Genomic DNA, 9,330 nt, shown 5'->3' on the forward strand with positions numbered 1-9,330 from the left:
GGGGGGCCGTGGGACTGTGAGTCCTGCGACTGCTGAAGGAAATTACCCGTCTGGGGGAAGGTTTAGGAATCCACCGTACTGTCCGTCCTCAGCAAGCGGGCCCCTGGGGGTGACTGGACTAGAAGGTTCCTCGCCTAGGATGGCCCCCCGGTCTGCGGTGGAGGAAGGTGAAACCACTGAAAGCCCAGAGCGTCCGTTTCGCACCTGCTCTTGGAGGCGCAGAGACTCGGTCTGTCTCGGCGCGTGGAGGCGATGCTGCACCTGGCTCCCCCTGCCCGCGGTGTTAGGGCAGCGAGGAGCCGCTGGAGCCGGTGGCTTTAAGCCCGACCCTCTGCCTCCTGATATGCAGAATCTTAATTCCCACACGAAAATGGAACAATTAATTCTCTGCCCCCGAGAAATTTAGAATGGAATAATTAGAGTGACAGAGGCCTGGGGAGCTGTTATTTATCACGAGATCACGGTTTGGTAACCTCCCTAGATAATATTTTAATCCGTTTGCCAGGTAGGCTGGTTTGTTTATGAGATAAGGCAATGTTCAAATTTTATGACAGTGTTTTTGTTTGTGAGGTTAAAGTGTATGTAAACAGTAATGTGTTAGATAGAACCTCTTAAAAATCTGGGTGAAACAGATATGTTTCTCAAGGAGCATGGCTGAATTAGTCCCTTTGAGAATGGGATGTTGTTAGTATAGCCAATTCAAACCAAGCCTTGGAGCTTCTTTTACCCGTAGAGAGACTCCGATGGATTGATGAGTTTTTTGTATTAAATTCGTCCTCTTCAGAACAAAATGTAGACGATGAGACCTCGACTAAATACACATTGTTATTAATAACCATTCTGCTTGGTAAAATTGTAAATAGTATAATGATGTGCTTTTAAGAAAAGGGAAACACTTTGTCTGTTTTCCAGAAGCATGTTTTTAAAGCTGCAGAAATAAGAAAAGCTCCTGCAAAACTGCAGAATCATGTAGCACAGTGCATTCTGGAGCAGAAATTATCTATCATTGTGATGCATTAGAGATAATCCCATAATATTGCTTTTTGGGCACTTTAATTGTAAATGTAATCAACTTGGCTTTGTACCAGTTTAGAATGAACCATTAGAAAATATAATTTGCCTGACTGTATTGTTATACCTATCCGTGTCAATGTTGTCATCTGTGTTTTGTGTACTGGTGACGTAAAAGATCCATATGGTGTTGAACTTGGGCTTTAGGTGTGTAGACAGTTTGGGGGATGTAGAAGATATTTCCTTCTCCCCTAGTTTTGTAGCTGGAGAGGAAGTTCACCAGGGTTAGAAGAGCAGGCTTTCTCCATCAAGAAACCAGTCTGGAATCTTGGCTTATGGGGTATCTCTGTACCATTATGGTGGTGGTAGTTTTTAGTTTATATCTAGAATAGAGCGGTGTCTTATTGTGAGGCTGGTATATAGGGCTAAACAGGTTCAGGTGCAGTCAGGAAAAGCCAGTTAATGCTGCGCAGGTGTGGTTATGCTGTAGGCCGCCCATGACCAGGTCCTTGGAAATCATTTTCAAATCTTTTTCCTCCTCCCTCATTAGTCTGTTACCACGTCTAGCTGACTGTCTTCAGTGACTATCAGATTTACCCCCTTTCATGTCCTTAGCTTATTGTAGAACCTTATTTGTATTACTTAATATTAAGGATTTCAAAACTGGATTTTCTGACATCTCTGATCACTTCAGTTCATCCTCCACACAACTGGTGTATAATAATCTTCAGATACCGTTTTATCCTTTTATTCTTGGCTCAGTAATACTTAGTTGTTCCTGATAGCTGTATTGTGAAATTTAAACTTGTCAGATATTCTTCTGCTGTCTTTGACTTTATATTTGAGTGTGTACTCTTTATCTTGGCCTCTCTGCTACAGACATGCTAATCTTCTTACTCCAGCCTACATTTTTATGTAGATAAGAGAATCCTTTTTGTTTTCCCAAATAATGACTCACAGTTTACCTGGTTTAGGATGGCTGCCTGTGACACTGGGTCTTTTGGAATTTACACTCTTGTTGTATACCATCTCATTTTAATATCTTGGTTTTGAATGCACTGATCCAGCTATAATTTTGCCTTGAACTAGAAATGACCTTTTGGGCTCTGTGAAGAACAGAGTTGCTTGAAAAAAATGAGAACAAGCTGTTTTCAAGTACTCAGGAATCAGCTACCAGTTATTTCAATGCCAGTGATAGTACAGGGAAAAATGAAATTAAAAAAATTAAAAAATGAAATAAAAAAACCTCCTTTATGTTAGCTTGCCATTTCATTTGTACAGGAATCAGATGAAGCAGCTCTAGTTCTGAGTCAGGTGACTAAAAATGGGACCAGCCAGGGCTGTAATGGAAGTCTTGTGACTTCTCATCTGGTGGGCTTTTTTTCTGTAGTATGTCTCTTTCCTGTCAGAGTCCTTGCTCTGAAGGGTGTGTTTGTGTGGAAGGCCTAGACATGGCCAGTGTAGAAGGAAAAACCGTCTTGGAGCTAGCCAGTAGTAGTCTGAGGACCTTTTCAAAATTGGGCAGATCAATTATATCAGAGTCTACACACAAAGTTTTTGAAAAAGAGTTGTAAAAGAACTTTAATGTGTTCATGACATTGTAATTGGAATACAGTCATCTATTTATATTGCACCGTGTGTGGTGGCGGTGTTGTCAGGGCATGATCTCTGCTCTGTTGACATGGTGGTGCAGTTTGTAGTGGACAGTTCCAGTGATGAGTGTACTTTTAGTGCTGGCATGTGGGCTGTGATGCTTTTCACTTGTGTTTTGACAGTTTTTTAAACACTCCATTGTAATTTTATAAATACACTTACATAAATGCCACCTTTAAATAGTTCTTTTCTCTTCAATATAAGTTCTGAGTTCTGGAAATATTGTTATCTTGCAATAAGTCAGGTCCCAGGTAGTTCAGGGTTGATCTTCTACCATGTATGAGCTTTGTTGTACTTTTATTATGCCATCAAGACATTTCCAGCTACCTTCTTAGAGGTAGGTAGGTGGATGTTTAAGGATTAATGCAGCAGATAGTGTAAATTTCTCCTTATTTATGTTGTTTATTACTCTCTGAAAATAGTCTTTAGTTTATTAATTTTACTTTTCTGTAAGTCTAGTCAAGGCTATGGTTTTTCCAGTAGTCATGTATGGATGTGAGAGTTAGACTATAAAGAAAGCTGAGTGCAGAACTGATGCTTTTGAAGTGTGGTGTTAGAGAAGACTCTTGGACTGCACAGAGATCCAACCAGTCAATCTTAAAGGAAATCAGTCCTGAATATTCATTGGAAGGACTGATGTTGAAGCTGAAACTTCAAAACTTTGGCCACCTGATGCAAAAAGCTGACTCATTTGACCCTGATGTTGGGAAAGGTTGAAGGCGGGAGGAGAAGGGGACGACAGAGAATGAGATGGTTGGATAGCATCACCGACTCAATGGACATGAGTTTGAGTAAACTCTGGGAGTTGGTGATAGACAGGGAGGCCTGGCGTGCTGCAGTCCATGGCGTTGCAGAGTCAAACACGACTGAGTGAACTGAACTGAAGCATTAGAATATTAATTAAAACAATGATGGTACATGATGATTATTAATATTAAAATATTTTTTCACTTAAGGGGTATAGTCTATATTTTCAGACATATAAGGGGTGTTGATGTTATTTACTCCATTCTAATATGAATTCAACACACTGAAGGATATTAACAAAAATTAGCCATTTCTAGCCTCAGGGAACTTATACTGGCAGAGATAAAAATGATGTACATAATTACGATATAAGGCAGATGAAAGCGATCACATGTAGTTGGGAAGATAAGAAAAGATTTCTTGGAAGATTGATACTTAGAAAGACAGAGAGTGGTATTAGGTGTTTCTGGATGGCAAGAACAACAAATGCAGGGCACGGGACATGGGTTCAGTCCTTGGCCCAGACAGATCCCACATGCTACGTGTAACTAAGTCCGTGTGCCGCAACTACTGAGCCCATGCACCTAGAACCCACAGGCCACAGCTGCCCAGCCCGTGCTCACAACAACTGGAGAAAGCGTGCGGGCAGCAACAAAGACCCGGAGCAGCAAAGTCAAGGAGTGGTACGATATAAAGGACGTACTTGTTTAGTTGCTCAGTTGTGTCTGACTCTTTTGCAACACCATGGATTGTAGCCTGCCGGGCTCCTTTGCCCCTGGGATTTCCCAGGCAAGAATTCTGGAGTGGGTGGCCATTTCCTCCTCAAGGAGATCTTTCCCAACCCAGGGATTGAACCCGTGTCTCCTGCCTTGGCAGGCGGATTCTTTACCCCGGAACCACCTGGGAAGCCCAAAGGATGCATTACTGGGTGACTGTTCTTTCACAAAAGTGGTTAAAAACAAACACAGGACTTAAAAAAGCAAAATAAGACTTCTTTATTAGATAGCAAATTCAGTTAGAATTTTGAGAAATAGGATTCGTAAACATTACCTGGGGCTTTTTAACTTTCTTTGCTGCTCTGGGTCTTTGTTGCTGCCTGCATGCTTTCTCTAGTTGTGGTGAGCATGGGCTTCTTTTCTAGAGTGTGAGGGCTTCAGTGGTTGAGGCTCATGGGTTCCAGGTGCCTGGGCTCAGTAGATGTGGTACTTGGCTTAATTGCCCCACAGCAAGTGCGATCTTCCTGGGTCAGGGATTGAACCCATGTCCTGTGCATTGGCAGGCAGATTCTTAACCACTGGACCACCAGGGAAGTCCTTTACCTATAGCTTTTTGGGAAAATGTATTTTCTGACATTCCTGACTTTTATTATTATTTTTTCTAGTAATGAAATGAATGAAAAAAACCCTTTATTTAAAAGTTAGAAGATAATATTATGATTTTTTTGACATTTAGATATATTTTAATTCTACTGTAGCATAATAGTATTCTAGTCCTAGAATTACAGCAGCACCAAATTTTGAAAATAATCAGCTTGTTTATGCATTTAACAGATATTTGTTGAGCACATGGATGTGTGTGGCTCTGTGGAGATTTTAAAAAACAGAACAGAACATAGTCCTGATTTCAGGGAGTTTATTAAAAAGTGCAAGAACCTGGTAATCTACTAGGGGAATTAAGACATATACTTCACCACAGCAGGCCAGCTGTGTGGTATTGTGAGGTATTTAAATTCTTGGAGGAATTCAGAGGAAAAAGAGATCACTTTTGGCCGGGGAAACTGGGGAGTTGGACAGAAAAACTGCTGCTATCCTGACTGGTTATCAACAGGTATTAAGGACTTTACCTATGCTGAGAATAAAGGAAAGACAGAAGTCAAGAATTTAGAGTGGACTTGTTTTCCAGGAGAAATTGGCCCATTTATTCTGGGAGAGTAGCTTCTTGTGTATTTAAATTGATACATTTTAGAGTTTGTAGCCTTGTATTCATTGTTAGCCTTTAGGTTAATAGGAGGTTCTGTAAGTTTTTTACTTATGTCCCTGTGTAGATTGTTAATTAGCCTCCCTTTTAGAGAAGACTCTTGGCTGCTACCCTGAAACTCTGGTACAGCCCCAACTAGTGCCTCCCTAGAAATGGGAGGTCAGAGACCAGCTACTCATAGGACCCTTGGTTAAATCACTGAACCTTTTTTAGGTTTATCATCTGTAGAGTGAGGTTCTTAAATTAGGTTCTCTTTAAGTATTCAGACCTTGGATGGCATTATGTGGACCTCTCTAGGAGAAAATGGAACCAGAAACATAAAGTAACTGTGGTGAGGTTGTGGGTCTGGAGTCTGTGTACACTGCCCGTCCACTTGTATGTATGTACTAGACTGTTGGTCACACTTCACAGTCAGGGAACCTGGACCTCCATTCTGGCTCAGAGATTAAGCCGTACAGAGCCTTTGTGAAGTAGTGGGTCTTCTTTGGGCTTACAGTTGAGAAGGAGGCTCTTGTTTATGATTGTATTCTCAGTATCTGGTCCTTGGTACTGTCAGAGTGCAGTATGGAGTGGGTGGGAGATGGGGCCAGGGTGATGGTGTTCAGGGTCTCTATCCCGTTAGATAGATTTACTCCTTTACTTTCTGTTCTTAGCTTTTTGGGTATTTAAAAGATGACTTTAGAAATTATCTTAAAAGATGATATAAATGAACTTATTTACAAAACAGAAATAGATTCATATAAAAAACAAACTTGGTTATCAAAGGGGATGTGGGGTGGGGGAGAAAAATGAGTTTGGGTTAACATATACACACTACTATATATAAAATAGGTGAACTACAAGGGCCTACTGTATAACACAGGGAACTATACTCAACATCTTAGAATAACCTACAAGGGAAAAGAATCTGAAAAGGAATGCATACACGTGTATACCTGAGTCATGTGCTGTACATTTGAAACTAACATAGCATTGTAAATATGTAAATACTTCAATAAAAAGATTTTAACATCTTTTTAAACTTGGATCTTAAGACACTTAGAACAAATTAGTTTCAATATTTAATCATCAAAAAGAGTATAGGATGTTGGGTTACAACCTCAAAGGTGCAGTGGAAAAACAAGTCATGCCTGACCAATTTAATTTCCTTCTATGATAGAATGCAAAGCAGTTTAAAAGGGGATACTAATAGAGAATATCTGTAATTTAGATTCAGTAAGGGTCTTCTAACTTGTGGCTTATCTTTTAAACAAGTTTGGAAACCAAATATTTTAATATTATGAGAAGTTTCAGGGTTTTCAATCTTTTTGAGTTTGTAGAATCCTTTTTCATTGTGTTTTTGCTCTGGAATGCTAATTCATGATATATTAGGACCTGTTATTGAGGAAGCAGGTGCAGGCTACACAGGTGGTGTGACTACAGCCCACGTAACCCAGGCACTTGATACATAACACAGGAAACCAATCGACTGTGCTTTTATTCTCAATCTGTCTCATGTTATGATGGCTAAGGGCTCCTTTAATGCTCCCCTTTCCCTCCATCCTAAACACACAAAAAATATGGTTAGCGTATATCTTTTTGATGGAGAAGTCACTCAGTATAAAGGGGTCACTGGATAGAACCAGGCTCCTTTAAACATAGTACATGATAATTTGGTGTGGTGATTTGAAAAGCATAAATGACATCCTCTTAGATTATCATTGGATATATGTTCCTTTAGGGGCATTCCTTTAAAAATTGGACTCTTTCAGGAATAATAATTTAATTTATACTAAGTCATGTTTTCTTCTGTGGTTTTAGAAGAAACCTAGGAAACGGGAGACTATTTGGGGATTATGCAAGGGGGCATAGAGAGACCGCCCTGGCCAAAAAAAAAAAAAAAGTTTTGGCTCAGTCTGAATTCAGAGACACAGATAGCTTACATGGTAGCTACAGTTCAATAATAAGGCTGATATTTATAAGGCTGATATTTTTCTAGGAGTAATGACTTTGGTTTTGTGATATGCCAGCAGCCTCCTCAAGTTTTCTCTGGCCTTGACTATGTCTCTACTTAAGAGGATCTAATCAGAAGGAGATATTCAAATTATTATCATGTACTCTAACCATAGCAACGGAGAAGGCAGTGGCACCCCACTCCAGTACTCTTGCCTGGAAAATCCCGTGGATGGAGGAGCCTGGTAGGCTGCAGTCCATGGGGTCGCTAAGAGTCGGACACAACTGAGTGGCTTCACTTTCACTTTTCACTTTCATGCATTGGAGAAGGAAATGGCAACCTACTTCAGTATTCTTGCCTGGAGAATCCCAAGGAAGGGGAGCCTGGTGGGCTTCTGTCTGTGGGGTTGCATGGAGTCGGACACAACTGAAGCAGCTTAGCTTAGCAGCAACCATAGCATCTTTTATATGGATAAATTGTCAGTGTTTCCAGCAAAAGCCAGTTCCTCTCTTGGTACCGATGATCTTAAATTGGAAGTCATTTTACCCCACGTAAGGCATTTGGCAGTATCTGGAGATGGGTTGTTGATAAGGTTGTGGGGGAAGGACTATCATCTAGTGGGAGGATGCCAGAGATCCTGATCAATATCCTTTGATATGCATGACAGCCCCCCCTCCCACCATGAAGAATTAGCCTAAATTGTCAATGCTGCTGCCATTATGAGAAACCCTGGTTAATATCCTAGGTCCCATCTCCTCTTAGCTACTCAAGGGTATTGCTTTAACAGTTTTTCTTTTTGCTGTCCTATAAAATTGCTTTTTATTCTTCTTTGAAATAGTTTCTTCATTTTCCTCTCCTGGTTTTCTTTTACTTCCCTTAAGTACTTCTCAGCCTGATTCCAGATTGCTGTAACTAGCTGTTTCTTTAATATCTCCCTCTCGAGTGTAATAGCTATCTGATAATATTCTCCTCCTTCAGCCTTCTCTAAATCAGTAAATGACTACCTTATCTTTTTTCCTCCCTCAGTTCCCTTGGAATCTTTTCTTTCATTTCCACTCCAGACCTAATGTTGCCAATTTCTGTTGGCTATTCTTCAAAATGCATCCAGAATCTGCCCACTTGTCACCTGTGCTGCTCCCACCCTGGTCCAGGACACCATCATCTTTTTCCACAATTATGGCAATAGGTTCTTAATGGGTCTCCCTACCTGGTCTGCTTTTAGTTTTATCCTTCTTCAGTTTATTTTCAACACAATAGTTGGAATGATCCTATTACTGTATAAATCAGATCTTGTTAGTTTCTTGTTCAAAATTTTCAAATGACTTTTTTTTTTCCCCCAGAGAAAAGACCCTAGTGCCTTCAATGCCCTTTATTACTATTTCTTTAAGCACCTAGAACAAAAACTGTTGGGTATAAAAAAGTACCCAATAAGTTAATAGATGAAAAAGGACACCTTAGTATAATATGAAACATTCTTAAGTAAACATGACCACTTTTATAAGATTATTTTATAATACTTTTGATATAGGTCAATGGCAGTTAGGCCATATTTATATAAATGAGTTATAGAATGGGGGCAGGGAAAGCTCAGAGAATACAGTCCAGGTATAAAGCTTCATTGGTCTGGTTTAATCTGTGTGCGTGCATGTGTGCTCAGTTGTGTCTGACTTTGTGATACTGTGTACTGTAGCCTGCCAGGGTCCTCTGTCTGTGGGATTTCCTAGGCAAGAATAGTGGAGTGGGTTGCCATTCCTTGCTGTAGGGGATCTTCCCAACCCAGGGATCAAACACGCATCTCTTGCATCTCCTGCATTGGCAGGCAGATTTTTTACCCCTGAGCCACCTGGGAAGCTCCTGGTTTAATCTAAGGATGCATATTAATATATTAAGAAGAATTGACGGAGAAGGCAATGGCACCCCACTCCAGTACTCTTGCCTGGAAAATTCCATGGATGGAGGAGCCTGGTAGGCTGCAGTCCATGGGGTCACAAAGAGTCGGACACGACTGA

General features: G+C 40.6%; 1 protein-coding gene across 1 annotated transcript in view; it reads left to right on the forward strand.

Annotated features, from left to right (window-relative positions):
• The window catches only part of DMXL2 (Dmx-like 2), a gene marked incomplete at its 5' end in the record, with an annotated part of 169,766 nt that overhangs the window by 431 nt on the left and 160,005 nt on the right, over window positions 1–9,330 (forward strand). The window lies entirely within an intron of this gene.

This window comes from Bison bison, unplaced genomic scaffold, assembly GCF_000754665.1.
Source record: "Bison bison bison isolate TAMUID 2011002044 unplaced genomic scaffold, Bison_UMD1.0 scf7180017864118, whole genome shotgun sequence".
NCBI lineage: Eukaryota > Metazoa > Chordata > Mammalia > Artiodactyla > Bovidae > Bison > Bison bison.